Source organism: Rattus norvegicus, chromosome 10 (genome assembly GCF_021556685.1).
Source record: "Rattus norvegicus strain SHRSP/BbbUtx chromosome 10, alternate assembly SHRSP_T2T, whole genome shotgun sequence".
Lineage (NCBI taxonomy): Eukaryota > Metazoa > Chordata > Mammalia > Rodentia > Muridae > Rattus > Rattus norvegicus.
This window is the reverse complement of record NC_141543.1, coordinates 44,292,451-44,306,667: the sequence shown is the minus strand read 5'-3', so window position 1 is coordinate 44,306,667 and position 14,217 is coordinate 44,292,451. Positions and strand designations below refer to the sequence as shown.

The 14,217-nt window shown below is 46.6% G+C and overlaps 1 long non-coding RNA gene across 1 annotated transcript; it reads right to left on the bottom strand.

Moving 5' to 3' along the window:
• Nucleotides 1-8,123: 8,123 nt before the first annotated feature.
• Nucleotides 8,124-13,304, bottom strand: LOC148002871 (uncharacterized). Its single transcript, XR_015632388.1, has 3 exons — nt 13,093-13,304; nt 9,949-10,088; nt 8,124-9,812 (listed from the first exon to the last, which is right to left on the bottom strand). It is a non-coding gene; the product is annotated as an uncharacterized LOC148002871 (long non-coding RNA).
• Between the last annotated feature and the right edge of the window lie 913 nt (nt 13,305-14,217).

Below are 14,217 nucleotides of genomic sequence, written 5' to 3'. Positions count from 1 at the left end.
GAGGCCCCTCACCTTCCAGGTCCCACATATGGCTCGTTCCCAGTGATGAAGTGAGCCTTTTGCTTCCTCTGATTCAAAGAAACACTCACGGATCTAAGGCAATAGTGCAGGAGAGGTGTTGCCAAGCTTCCAAGGTTTAGAAAATGCTCTTTGTGGGTTGGCAAGATGGCTCAGCAGGCAAAGGTGCTTGTTACCGAGGATGATGTCTTGGAACCAGTTCCCCAGGACCCATGTGGTGGAAGAAGGCAGAGATGTCCTTTGACCTCCACACTTCAGCATGAGTGAGAACACACCCACACACATGCACGTGCACAGAGACAGAGACAGAGGCAGAAAGAGGAAATACGCTTTTAAAGTTTCTTTTTATTTTTAAGAAGTAAAATGGCCTTTGGGGCAAAGCCTCCCAGGAGCTCTAGAAGGTACTCAGAACACAGGCAGGATGCTGTTATCTATGCGAAAGGTGAGCCAGGAGGCTGCTCTGGACTGGAGCTCACAGGAGCTGGTTCTCTTTCCCACTTGGTGGATTTGGGAACCACCTCTCAGAGGAAGCAGCAGAATGGAGAGAAGCCCAGGTCTTTGGCAATCCGTCATACTTCCTCCAGCCCAGAAGCTGGGGCAGCCCCAAGCTCTCGGGCTAAAGATCTTGGCATCTGCCCAGTCTTTTCCTCTAGCCAGAGTGAGGTCATGTGCAGAGAGGGATGATCAGAGAGATGGCAATTGCTACTAAGGCCATAGCTCCAAGTCAGAAATGACGTAACAACAGTATAACTCACCATCCCCTTTCTCCCCACACCCTAAGAAAGCCTGGTCTCCAATTCAGGTCCCTTCCCCCACTGGGTCCTCTCCAGGTTAGTTCTCTTGGTCTTTCCAAACCCTAAGCTGAAGCAAAAGGTTCTGCACCCCATCAAGCTTTGGGGCGGGGCTGTGGGCCTGATAGACAGTAGCACCCCTATCATGGACGCAACTTCCCCTTGAAGTGCATCCCAACGAGTGCAGGAATCAGAGGGGACTACACTTACGGTTGTGTCTGGTCATGGCTATTCCGAAGGCTCTTATGCACTATGGGTATCATGGTCAGACAGACACTGGAGCTCTGGGAGCAAACTGAAGGGCCACAGTCGAGTTTTCCAGACTAAAATGAATCCCCATGGTGGGAAGGAGCATCTTCCTTTAGAGCCCAGCAGGTCTCAACCAATCGAAGGGCCCACCAGTTGCAGGGAGGCAGGCTATCAGCGGTTCATGACAGTGAATGAGGAGCAGATGAAGCTTAGGGGTCCTGGCAGGAGCAGCTAAGTGGGCAGAAAGACAGACACAGTAGAAAGCAAAGCTGGGAGGGTCATGTGGAGGTCAGTTAGGAACTTGGGCAGTAACTTATCAGATGACAGAAACATGACTGACGCAGTAGAGAGTATCTGGCATGGAAGACACAGCTGAAGGGGAGGCTCCGTAGCTGGAGTCATAGCTTCATCAGAAACGACACGGGAGCAGGATAACTCACAGTCCCCCTTCCTCTCCACTCCCAATGGAATGACCTCTGGGTCCTTTCTCTCACTGGGATAGTTTGGGGCCAGGCACCATTAATACATAACAGTTCTGTCTCTGAACATGGAAGGCTTAAAGGTTCCCCTTTGGACACACTGATCAGGGGCACTGAAAATCTCTTGGGGTCCCTCTATCCAGGTTTGTAATGCTCCCCCACAAGTATGCATGTATGCATATATGCACATACATGCATTCATGCATGCACACACGCACTCACGTAGTATAGTACATGCATATTAATGCATGAAGACACACACACACACACACACACACACACACACACACACACACACACACCCCTCTCTGGGAAGGGGTAAGACTCTCCTGCTTTGAAGAGACTTTTATGTTAAATTTAGGATCCAGCTGCCCACCTCAGGCTGGGTTCTCTGCAGACTGGACTCTAAGAGGAACACTGATGTGTTTGTGGGAAGGAAGGGATGTAGCAGTTCTGAACAAAAGAGAGCCCCATCTACAAGGCAGTCATGACAAGTATCTCAGCTGATCCAAAGAAGAATTCCAAACCAAGCACAGCCAGTTTCCCTGTGATGGGTGTGAGGAAGTTGAGCCTGTCTGTCTTCATGTTGACATGTAACTGGATGTAAGTTGCCTGAGGAAGAGTGACCTCACATGTGGCAATTTTCTTCAGCTCAGGAAATTCCCAAGAAGGAATGGCTGCCAAGAACTGCCATCGTCCAATAGAGCTTGTAAACACTGACAAGCTCATGACTCCTGAATGGTATTCTGGGCGACATATTCCAGTACCTACTGCAGTCTACCCTATAAGCTGTTAGGTCTACTTCTCCCCTTTCTCTCTCCCCCTCACGACCTCTTTGTTTCTTGGTTTCCTTCATTCTTTCTTGTTCTTTTAAGGGATAATATTAAAATAAGATGAAATAACACCAAAAAAAATCCCCTAACATATTAAACTGGACAAAACAAATAAAGAAAAGAGCCCAAGAGAAGACACAAGAATCAGAGACCCACATGTTCGCACACTCAAAAATTCCCTGGGAACACTAACCTGGAAGCCGTAGTAGAAAGCAGAGGACCTTGTGCAGACCCATGCAGGCCCTGTCCTGCTGCCTCAGTCTGTATGAGTTCACAAGAGCTTTGATCATATTGGTTTACTGACCATGTTTTCTTGATGTCTCCTATCCCTTCTGTTCTTATACCCTTTCTGCCTTCTCTTCCTCCGGCCTTCTTAAGTCATGAGGGAAGGGTTTGGATGAAAACGTCCTGTTTAGGGCTGAGCGTTTCAAGCCCTCGTTCTCTCTACATAATGAGAGGCTCTGTATTTGTTCCCGTCACTTCCTTATTTATTTTTATTTTTAACAGTGTTATTTGGTTTTACCCTAGGCCTCTGGCTGTCTAGTCTCGAGTTGCTTGGTCACCGAAGCAGTGTTGGGCTTGGGTTCTCTCTTGTGGAGCGGTCTTTAAGTCAGATCAGACATTGGTTGGTTCCTCCCACAAGCTTTGTAACTCCATTGTGCTAGCATAGCTCGCAAGCAGGACACCACCGTGGGTTCCAGGGTTTGTGGCTGGCATGGTGTTCATATTTCTCTTCTGATAGCATGCAGATTACCTTTCTGCACCAAAGACATTGAAATGTAGGAATGAAAGCTCTGTGTAGGCACCAGCTCAACTTCTCCACCTTCAAAGAGTTGTGTGGGTGTTGTCTTCAGTGTGGGGCCTTGCATCAACTCGTGGAGAGCAACCTATCGTCTTAGCGACAGTCTGGGTTGTTTGGGGATTACCGTGGGACCCTTTCGACCAACAACTCAATTAGATGCCATTCAATCTCAGTACTGGAAGCTTCATTTGGTGACAAGAGATAGCCAGTTGGGACTGTCTCCTCCATTATTTGGAGATTTCATTTAGACTGCCTTCATATATGCATATTTCAGGAAGCTTCTACTGTGTTAGGTTTCCATATGACATCTTAATCAGTACTTAGTTTTAGATGTCTCTTCCTGTACTCCTTCCCTTGTCTCTGTCTCCCTTTTCCCTCCTCATTTGATTCTCCTGTTCTAGCCTCCACCCCATCCATCTATTTTATTTCCTGTTCCTAATGAGATCCACCTGTCCCCTAAGTCCCTGACTCTCTTGGGCCCACTACTTTGTGTAAGCCCTCCCCATAAGTCTGAGTCTCAGGGCAGAGCTGTGGACAACTAGCTAATATTTTACCTGCAACGCTGTCAACCATCTTGATGTAAATACTCTCACTGTCAACAGGCTTCAAGCTACCAGTGGCTTCAAAATACCCTAGCAGAAGTTTATCAATTTCTTAAATACTTAGGCCGGCACATCTGTGATGTCACTGGCTTGCTTTTGCTGGGGGAAACTGGAAAGGGGAAAGTTGGTGATAGCTTAGAACTGATCACACAGCTACCAAGGACATCAGGCTTTCCCTCTTCTACTCTCTATTTCTACTCCCCGTCAGTCTTAGCACCTGCCTCATCCTGGCAGCATCTATGAGTTGTCTGACTCTAGGTCTGCTCTCAGCTCAGGGTGAAGCTGCTAAATAGAAAATACTGGGGAGTCTGGGAGAACAGCTCAGTCGGTAACCTGTCAGATTTATATACAAATATGAGTTCACGTCCTTGACCCCCTCATATTTATGTAAGAATCTGAGTTCAAATCCTCAACACCCATGTTTTACAAAAAGCAAGGGGACCAAGACCACCCAGCAGTGGTGAGAGGCCAAGATATTCAGAGATGGTCCCATCAGGGACCCTGCCTGCTTCTATCTCAAGGTGTTTGTTTATAACCACTGGATTACAGCTTCCTATGACAATGCTTGCTTTACTGTAAGAATTGTGTCCTCGAGGAGCCTAGGATCCTGTACAATGATGCGTCCATGCTGTTTTTCAATGACGCCTTCCATTGGTAGCTGCCTGATGTGCTATCGACTGACAGCACTTATGTCATGAATCTGTGACAAGCAACAGACTGCATGGTTTTGGACTCTCGCCTCCTCTGCGGATGCATCATGTAGACCAAAAACTTTGAAAGCCCCCGGGCAGCAGTGTTAGCTGAGTCCCTGCAGAGGAAGGCAGAGCTGTTGAGGGATGGATTGATCCACTGAGGCTTTTCCTGAGGCTCTGATGTATGGAGAAGGGACATGCTCAGCGGAGCAGTGATAACCTAGGGCCAGGGCCTTGGGACTTTTTCACTGAGGCCTTGATAAATGAAAAAGAAACTTGTTCTATCCATAAATCCAGGGTTGGTGATAGCCTAGAGTCAAGTGTTTGTGAAATGCCCAACTCTTCCCACCATGTAGGGTTGTGATTGTCGATCAAGCCTGTTCTGGTGCTTCATGGGTAATCGTCTTGAGATGCCCTGTATTCCCCTAGTGCAACATTGTATGACTTAGTCCCATTGTATAACAGTTTCTGCTGACTTTGTCCTATTTCTCCTCTGGAAATAGTATATAAGATGCTGTACTTCCTAATAGGCTTGATCGATATGAGACAGAGCTTGTACAAAAACCTCCTAATCTCCAACTTATCTGTCTCCTCATCTTCTGATCCACTGGTCCTCTTTCCCAGGTCCTGTCACTGAAGAAAAACCTGTTGGTACAGGTCTCAAACCCATGTCTGGAATGTGTGTTTAATCTTGTAAAAATGACTCATTGACTCTTCCAGGTTATGGGAGGATAGAGATGGTCAACTAACAGCCAAATATCTTATTGATCTCTTTAAGATCTACATGTATGTGTGAACATGTGCATGGCCCTCATTTGTCGGAATTAAGGGATCACTCATGAACCCATAGGTGTGAGCCAGGAGGAAAGTTTGGGTGTCATGGGATGGATGACATGGGACTTGTGCAACTCATACTACCTCCAATCCTGTTGATGTTGAGTACAGTATATACTATTTCTAGCTTATGATCAACTGTTGCTGGATTCAGTGGGTCTGAGAGGAGCCTACCATAAATAGGTCTTGTCTGGATACTTCAGCAAGCCTTCTAGATTTATCACAACTCAGAAGTCTGATGGGAGCTGTTTTCCAAAATAGATATAGATGCTTTTCAGCATAAATTTAGTTATCTTTGTGGCCCATGTGGCTCTCTCCTCCTATAACCTGAGTCAAGGAGTCAGTTTCACAAATATAAATACACATTTCAGACATGGGTTTGAGACCTGTACCAGTCATTCTCAGTGACAGACAGGCCCTGGGAAGGAGGACCAGGGGACCAGAAGGTAGAAAGACAGATAAGTTTGGGATCAGGGGGCCTTGTACAAGTTATGTCTTAGGCCAATCAAGCTTATTTGAGTCATGCCCTGAAAAAACACTATAGACCGTTCCTGCCCAAGTACCCACCCAACGGTGGCAGGATTTTATGTAACTGCCAGGTATATGGGTCAGAATAATAACCCCAGGACTGTAATAGGTTGTCACATCTGCCACCCCAGAGGGCATGCCACAGATATTCTTTCTTCAGGAAGGGAAGCACAAGATGTCATAACTTGCCACATACTTCCTGAGAAATTTCCTGGCATGCTCCAGGATCCATGATCATGAGCTCTAAGCAGCTTATTGATGTGGCTGGCTCTGGTGCCCACAGGGCTCCTCTCCTGGAGGCCTTTGCCTTGCCATGGCCATGAATTTTATTTGACTGGCCTAATGTTAATGGTAGGTTAAACCAGGAAGATATTCCGAAGGATGTTCCAGGAAGTTCAGGCCTCTTAGAACCTTATAAAGAAGGAAAAGAGAGTTAACCTTGCCCGAGAAATATAAAGTTCTTTGTCTGAAGTGAATGCAAATCATAATCAGAATGGATAGAAAAAGGTAGCTACTGGCCCATTGCCTAAGACCATGTTCATACACTGTGGTAAAGATATAGTCTCTGGGAAGCACATTGGATACAACCATGGCTACACTTTGATGATCAAGTACTAGTCCACTGTCATGGTCCAAGGTTAATCTGGTAAATTAAGTGAAATACCATAGACTCCATTTTAGATTCTTAGTGATGTTATTGACTGCTGCCAGTACCTTCAAAATGAGATATTTCTATTTATTCCTTTAGCTAGAAGAAGGAGAAGTCTTGGAGGCTTCCTCTTGACCCTTACTGTACAGGTCACACCCCAATATGGGGGTTGTATTAATCATGTAATGTGTTTACCCTATCATGTTACTGGGAAGGAAGGCCTATAGACTGGCAGGTAGTGATGAGTATAACTTTAGCCAGGAATCCACTTCTTAGCACACATATACACTCCCAACTCGAGCAAGCTCCATGGTCCCCAAATGTTTGTCCTCTCTGTCAATCTGTCTCTGTCTGTCTGTGTCTGTGTCTGTGTCTGTGTCTGTGTCTGTGACTGTGTGTGTGTGTGTGTGTGTGTGTCTGTCTGTCTCTCTCTCTCTCTCTCTCTCTCTCATATGCATAGCTATGTAAATGGCGACATGTCCCCTTGGCACATTTTTGTGCCTGCTTGCTGTGGTTGTATAGGCTGGCTCCTTCATTTTGGGATATCTCATTGCTTCTTTAATCAAGAGATTTGGAGTTTTTAGACCTGTTCAAACTAGACACTTAGCAGGGGACATTTTATTAGGATATCTGGATTGATTATCTACCCTAGTTTCATTACCGTTGCTGTAGTTAAAAATCAACCACTTACAGTGTTGGTTACTTTTCTATTGCTGTGATAAGATACCATGACAAAGGCAACTTGTGGAAAAAAAGGTTTATTAAGGGCTCACAGTTTCAGAAGGTTACAATCCGTGACCATCATAGTAAGGATCATGGCAGCAGACAAGCATGACATTGGAGCAGTAGACAAGAGCTTACATCTTTATCCACAAGCCCCAGGTAGAGAGCGAGTTAACTGGGAATGGCAGAGGCTTTTGAAACCTCAAAGCACATCCTCCAATAAGGCCACACCTTCTAATCCTTCCCAAGCAGTTCCACCAATTGACCAAGCAGTCAATTGTTCCAGCAGTTGACCAAGGGGTCAAACATTCAAATATATGAGCCTATGGGTGTGGTGCATTCTCATTCAAACCACTGCACAACAAAAAGCAACTCAGGGGAGGAAGGGTTTTAGCTCTCAATTCCAGATTACATCCATTATAGCAGGGAACTTCAGGAAGCTGACCACATCTATGGTCAAGTGCAAAAGGGGGACAGATGGCTAGCACTCAGCTCACTTTCTCTACTCTTAGACAGTTCAGAACCCAGCCTCCAAGGAATGGTGCTGTCCACATTCAGGGAAGTTCTTCTCATCTTAATTAACAAAGTGGGGAGAAATGCTGACAGGTCAAACCTTAGCTAAGGAATCCCTTGTTGGGACTCTCCTCCCAGGTGATTCTTGGTTGTAATAAACTGAATAGTAAAAATAACCATCGCATCATCCATGATTGATTCTTCTGATTACAGAGAAAAAGTAATGTGGGAGCTGGAAAGATGCTTGGTTTAGAGGACCTGGGTTCGATTCTCAGCATCTACATGGTGACCCACAGTCATTCATAGCTCATAACTAGTTCCAGGGACCTGGTGCCTTCTTTGGACTTTCATGAGCATGTGCATGGTGGGTCATACATACCTACAGGCAAAACATCCACACACATAAAATAAGATAAACAAATCTAATTTTTAAAAAAGAACTAGCAGTTACTTGCTGGTCTCTGTCTTTTCTGATGCTTGGGATGCTGTGTTCCACGGTATATCTTCATAACTCACTGCGAGTCAGGCCCTCATAGCTATCACTCTAACTTTGCTACCCATAACATGGCCACCAGATCTGTGGATCTGGGTACCATCCTTAGCAGTTATTTCAGAATTCTGTCATCCTGTCACTAACAGGTAACACCAGTTCTCTGAAGACCTCTTCTATTGTAGGTATTGGCCTGCAGAGGATGACATTGATGCCTTTCTTTCCAGAACATTCCTTCCTGTTCTGGATTCTTCTAGGCCATCGAACTTTTTCTCAGTCTTGCTTAATATATCCGCACTTGCACACCCAGTTCATATAGCAAACTATAGCAACTATGGCATGTCTATGTGGCATAATATGTACCACCTTTATCCCATGCTTCCAGGGGCCACTGGATCAATGTGTGCGCCTTCTCCTCCTTGGGCCTTGCTTTAGTTTTAAAACCTGTATCCTTAGAGAGTTCTCCTGTAACAATGAGTGTTTATATTTAACCGTTGGTCCAGAACCCAGTCTAATGCACTCTCTCTCAATTCTTGCTGGCACTTGATAGCTAGGATGCACGTACCTTCCTCCATATATGGTCCTTTTGTTCAGTTGTCAATTGTGATAGTTGGTTTCAATGTCAATGTTTTTTAAATCACTTGAGCTGGGATCCTTACTTGAGGAATTTTCCTGGACGCCTTCGTGTATATGAGAAGAGCCATTTCAAATGTTGGTGATCTGGTAGCAGCCCAGATCAAGGACATGACTGACCAAAGGTCACTTGCCTTTTGCTTGTCCAGCTTTCCACTCTGCCACCAAATTGATGTGATTTATCGCTGCTGTTGATTACTTTGCTGACATTAAAACAGGGGTTTCCAGGCTTCCTTCATTGACTGGGGACCAATGGCTCTCCAACACCCTCCCCCAAGGTCTTCCGCACCAGATTGGGATTGCCTAGGTAACCGGCCTCAAAAACTGAACAGGCCAGTAAGCGTCATTCCTCTGTAGTTCCTGCCTCCAGCTTCTGATCTTAAATCCCTGCCTTGGCTTTCTTCAGTGATAGACCACAACCTGTAAGATTTCCTCCCCAGGTTGCTTTTGGTCATGGTATTTGTCACAGAAGATTAGACCATCAATGTAGCACAACCAGCCAGGTTATGGTGACTATAGTTATTAGCCTCATGTTCAAGAGGTGAGGTGGGATCAGAACACCAAGTCTCTGCAGTATCTTTTTAAAGTAAGAGGGAACTGACCTTTCAAGAGAGTTATATAGGTTACTTCTGAAGCTCTAGGGTTCTGGAGGAGCCTGGGGATTCAAGATTTTCAGATAAAACAGGGCTCCCTAGATCGTGCATAAAGGCCTTAATTTTTTCCAATGGCTGCCCTTGGCATAGGAGTATATAGTTGGGAGTCTAGCCACTGGAGACCATCTATTTCTGCTGCTATATCAAAATATCTGAAGATGGATATTTTGCAAAGAAAAAGCTATATCTCAGAGCTTTGGGGGCCTTCGAGGCCAAGGAGCCTGGTGCTGGTATTGGCAGGAAACCCCTAGCTGCATTACATCATGGCGAATGGACTCTTGTCTGGAGTGTGTGCAGCAAGAGGACACGTGACAAGATAGTACCTCAGAGAGAAAGAGATATTCATGGATTAGGCTCGATGTTTTGTAACCGCTCACACTTGTGAGAACAAATGACTCATTCCACAAGACCAGTAGCAACCCTTTCCAAGGGCAGCATCACCACCCATGACCTAGTTACCTCTTAGCGGGTCCACCACCTTCAAGGGCTACGCTTCCAACATTGGAAACCATGGGCTGTACACACAAAATGTGTCCCCAGCATAGACTTTGCTATTGGCAAGTCTCGGACTTAATTCTCAGACTTTTTCTTCTCCTCTCCTGTAAGAGCCAAGAGGTTTTCGTTGTCAAATGATTACTCAAACCCTTTCATTACCTTTTTTTTTTTTTTGAGACTCAGTTAAACTTGCCAATACCATTATCCTCAGAGTAGGGAATTCCCTGCATTTCTTCAACACGTGCTGCCATGCGTGAGCTAATGCCTCATCGTCTAATGAAGATGGGTGAAAGTTTTCATTTCCTTTAATTTTAACTTATCCACTTTACATCCCACTCACTGTCTCCCTCCTGGTCATCCCCTCTTCATAATCCTTCCCTCCATCTCTCCTCTGCTTCTCCTCTGAGTGTGTGTCTATGTGGGGGGGGGTTGTCCCCTGGGTATCCCCCACCCTGGCACATCAAGTGTCTGTGGCGCTAGGCACATCCTTTATGGATGAAAGTCTTAATAATTACACCAGAGGTTGTTTCACCTGCCTCTTGTGATGGGTCCTCACTGATAGCCAGATAAGGGGTGAATCCAGCTCAAGACCCCAACAACGTCCCTGCACCCACCTCCCCTCCCAATCATTCGTGGAACTAGATGGTATATAGATTAGGTACTGTCGGAAGTGGACTCTGAGTCATACAGGACCTTTACCATGAAGAGTTCTTGTGGTTGGGTCCTGTGGAAAAGGAAGGCCTGAAGCAGGATTAGGTAGGAGGAACAACTGAATGGCCATGTTGCTTCTGCCATGGTCCCTGCTAAGACCACTGAAGCTATCCTTAGGATGGTCCCTTAGAGTTTTCCAAAAGATCAGTGGGTGTGGGCTGTATTAAGCAACTTTCTAAGCACAAACTAACCCTAAGGAGGATTGACAGCAATACTATCTTTAGAAGATCTCTCAATAGCTTGTAGAAATTCTTCACTTATTAAGAAAGGCCTGGGATGCCCCAATCTTGTAGGGGCATTCCCAAGGCTATCTCAACATGCCATGGACAATCATGGTCCCTAGGCCAGTAAGTCAGAAACCTGATTACAACCTCTACAATGGGATTCCATTGCTTTAGAGAAAAACCCCAAGTGCCTATCAACTGACCGAATAGAGGAAATATTCTCATACACAGTGGAATACTACTCAGCTATCAAAAAGAAGAAATCCTGCCATTTTTAGCATGGATAGAGCTAGGCCTCATCATGGCCAATGAAACATAGAAGCCACAGAAAGACAAACACTCCTTGGTCCCATCTGTATGCGGAATCTACAAATATGGATCTCATAGATGCTGGGAGTGCCACTGGGTTACAAGAAGATGGCAGGGAGGAAGAAGGGTTGGCCAACGGGACTAAATTATACTCTGACAGGAGCAAGATGCTCTGGGGCACTGCTGTGCTCTAGAGAAAATGCAGAAGACACCTGTGGGGCACTCGTTTGAAAATGCTAGAACGGATTTTGAGAAAATGAATGCATTTCACCTGATTTACACAATGAGAATGTGTATTAGACATTGCATGGTAACTCCATTGACACGTGCAACTTTTAAGTTTCATGTATCGGTTAAACAAAAACAACCTCAAACCAATTAGAGAGAGAGGGAGAGAGAGAGAGAGAGAGAGAGAGAGAGAGAGAGAGAGAGAGAGAGAGAGAGATGCCATTGCTTTAAGTTTCTTTCCTTTGGGACAAGACCCTCATTCTACCATTCTCAGGCATGTGGCTCCTAAAGAGGAATGGCGCTTCGGCATGATCCCTTTCACCTCTTAATACTGGATGTCTACTGGGTCTCAGCCACCAAGTACCAGAGACGTCACCCTACAGTCATTCATTCCTATTAAAAGTGAGCATATTCAGTCCCATCTCAGTGGCAGAGGCTAGGGTTTACTGTGCCTGAGTACAGTTGTCTTGAGTAGGTACCATCAGGGAAGTCTGTCCAGGGAGGAAGAGTCATCTTCTTGGAGATAGTAAGTATACCCATGGGGGATTGCCTTGCAAGGAGCCATTCATTCATTCATTCATTCATTCATCCATTCATTCTAGATGTTCTAGCAAGAGCTTAACAGGGATAGGTTAAAGTCAGATCAGAGACTTCTGGCTCGTGGTTAAGATGGCCCCATGGTGAAGAAGGCCGAGCAGAGCCATGTCTTAGATACCACTTGTCTGAGGTGCTGCTCATGAGGTGGCAGGTCAGGCAGGTTAAGAAAGATCAGGGACAAGGATTATGGTTAGAGGGTTAGAAAGTCACACTGTGGCTTCTAGACCATCGACCTGAGCCCTCCAGAACAGGAAAACAGAAGGGACCAACCCTAGCCCAAGAAATTTGCTAAGCTAGAAGTTGAACAGAGAAAGGGGATGCTGCAGAGGAAGCCAATTAAGAACTGGTCACAGAAGACAATGAGACCCAGTTGGGGCAGCTTAGAAGAGGTGAGGTCTCCATGAAAACACCCCTGATCCTGGAGGGAACAGTTCAGTGTGAGGGTGAGGGGGCATCTGCTGGCAGGGTAGTCTTCCGGCAGGCAGGGCCCATGGGGGGATGATGTGAGTACAAGCCCTGATACTTTGGGCTTGACTTGGGGACCTTTGGATGGCTGGATATAGATAGAATTCCAAGAAGGGCAGCCTCAGGCCTACAGGCCACATCAGCTGTCCTGTGCTGAGCTCCACCCAGGGCCTCACTAGAGCAGGGTGGATAGGAACAGATTCAGATGACAGCTCATGCCTGGGTTTCCCCGAAGGGACAAGTCTGACAGGTCCACCCGACCATTCTGGCAGCTCCTAGTTCCCAGGCAGGATTATATCTATTTGTTTCTAAGAGTTTTCTATCAGGCTGTGCCGTTTCCTACAGGGAAACCCCAGCCCTGGGCAAACAGACCCCTACTTCCTGACTAAAGCCTCCAGAATTTGGGCCAGAGGCCAGGGTGGGGCAAGTCACTGAGTCAGGATAGTGGTTTTCTAGCTTCCTTAGCTTATATCCCCAGACATCCTTACTACCCCTACATGATGACCCTGATAGAAGTGGGGAGCTGAAGCCCAGGAGTCACTGGAATGACTTCCGTTATTTCTTTAAGACTCACCACAGTCATGTGAAAGAAAGAAAGACGGACGGAAGACGAGGGGCATGACCCCATCTCACAGATGATGTCATCGAAGCTGTGAGCAGAGGTGTATGACCTGTCTGGAATAACACACCCAGAGAGTGGCGGGAAGGAGAACCTGACACGAGGCTCCTGAAGTGCATCGGGTGCTATCTGACCCACTCCTGCCACTCAGCGCAGACCAGTAGGACGTGACACTGAAAAACATGCCAAACCCTGGGACACTGTACTGCTGCCAGCTAGATGTTGGGGCCACCTGTTGTGCAAACTTCAGCTTGAGCTCTTCCTGTCACCCTCCTCCGCCCTGGGGCTGACTCTTCACCCTCCCCCAACCCAGGCTGTCTCTTCAACCTTGGATCTCAGCCTTCTAGCCCTTCACTCATCCTGGAGATGGGAGCTCCCTCATACCTGCCAGTGTGATAAAGCCCATTTTACCAAAGGAAAGACTAAAAAGAGGGGGAGGGGAGCCAGGGGTAGAACATGCATGGATCTGATACTGCCACGACCCCAGGGCAACCCCCAAAGTGACCGTGCATGAGCACACAAGATATAGAAGGTTGATTCTTGACCACTTGAGAGGACGAGTGAAGCTCGTGGGGGCAGCCCCAGCTTAAGGGCCTTCAGAGGGGATCTCCTCTCCTAGCTCTTCCACAGGAAGCGAGTGGGCTGCTGGCCAACCTCTGAGGTCTGGGCATCCCCAGGGAGAAGCACCGGAGCGCCTGCTCTCCTCTGTTCTCCAGTCTCTGCCTCCTTCCCATTCTTCTTATCTCCAGAGTATGCCTTCCTGTTGCTTTGAAAAAGTCCTATAACCTACTGGTCAGCTGCTTCCAGACCAAGAGGCCTTTGCCCCATGTCTTCTGGGATCGCAGGGTACAGTGCTCTCCACACAGCAGCATCCTGAACACCTGGGGACAGCCTGACAGCCTAGCAGCTGGCCACATGGATCCTCTGAAGAATGAACCCAACCGCATGTCTATTCACTAAACACCAAGCACCTGCTATGTTTGAGGCACCATTCTGGGTTCTGAGGCAATGTAGAAAATTAAACAAAAGTTTCTGCTCTCTTCCTTCTTGGAGTTTACATGATGGCAAAGGGAAAAGACG